The 1,095-nt window shown below is 43.8% G+C and overlaps 1 pseudogene; it reads left to right on the top strand.

Annotated features, from left to right (window-relative positions):
- Window positions 1–278: 278 nt before the first annotated feature.
- On the top strand, window positions 279–689 carry LOC112814563 (large ribosomal subunit protein eL31-like; annotated as a pseudogene).
- The last annotated feature ends 406 nt before the right edge of the window (window positions 690–1,095 follow it).

The following is a 1,095-nucleotide window of genomic DNA, read 5'->3' as shown; positions in this document are numbered from 1 at the left end:
GAAGAAATCCGAGTCAGAAAGATGGTTTTCCTGAAGGTTTACACACTGAGTTCATGTTGCTTAGGGCAAAGTTCTCCCACAGGCTTCTTGTTTCTTAGGGCCCTCACCTAGTAGGGGTGACTCTGGACCTGCAGTCCATGCTTACATGGTCACCAGGTGAGCGTAAGTGCCTTGGGTTTAGGGTGCTGGCTCTCAAACTCCCGTGTGCATGAGAATCAACCAGGGAAAGGGCAGTTAAAAATGTGGGTTTGGGGCCTTTCCAATCAGGGCCCGGCAGAATGGCTCCTGCGAAGAAGGGTGGTGAGAAGAAGAAGGGCCATTCTGCCATCAACGAAGTAGTGACCAGAGAATACACCATCAACATTCACAAGAGCATCCATGGGGTCGGTTTCAAGAAGCGTGCCCCTTGGGCACTCAAAGAGATCCAGAAATTTGCCACGAAGGAGATGGGAACTCCAGATGTGTGCATTGGCACCAGGCTCAACAAAGCTGGGCCAAAGGAATAAGGAATGTTCCATACCGTATCCGTGTGCAGTTGTCCAGAAAACGTTAACGAGGATGAAGATTCACCAACAAGCTCTACACATTGGTTACCTATGTACCTGTCACCACTTTCAAAAATCTACAAACAGTTAATGTGGATGAGAACTAATCGCTGATTGTCAAATAAAGGTATAAAACTGCAAAAAAAAAAAAAAATGTGGGTTTTGGAACCCCTCCATGGGCATCAATTCTACAGGCGAGGGAGAATGTGCATCTTAAACAAATACTCTGGGTGATTCTGCAAGCAGTTTGCAATGAGAAACACTGTCCTATAAGCCCTAGCAAAGAATATTTAGACATGTGCCTCAAGTCCTAGTTTTTTGGTTTTCAGATTTCCCACTCAAAATTCTATCATTTCAAATATTTTTCCTAATAAAAAACCTTCAGGACATGAAGAGATATTCAACGTCATTAGTCATTAGGGAAATGCACTTGAAAATTACAAAAAGATATTACTACATACCCACTGGAACAGCCCTGATCAAAAAGATGACAATACCAAATGTAGACGGAGGACATCAAGAACCTGGAACCCTCGAGTATTGCTGATTG

This window comes from Callorhinus ursinus, unplaced genomic scaffold, assembly GCF_003265705.2.
Source record: "Callorhinus ursinus isolate GAN/ISIS: 27379988/994484 unplaced genomic scaffold, GSC_fseal_2.0 scaffold6, whole genome shotgun sequence".
Taxonomy (NCBI): domain Eukaryota; kingdom Metazoa; phylum Chordata; class Mammalia; order Carnivora; family Otariidae; genus Callorhinus; species Callorhinus ursinus.
The sequence above is the reverse complement of the archived record's forward strand: the minus strand, read 5'-3'. Positions and strand labels throughout refer to the sequence as shown.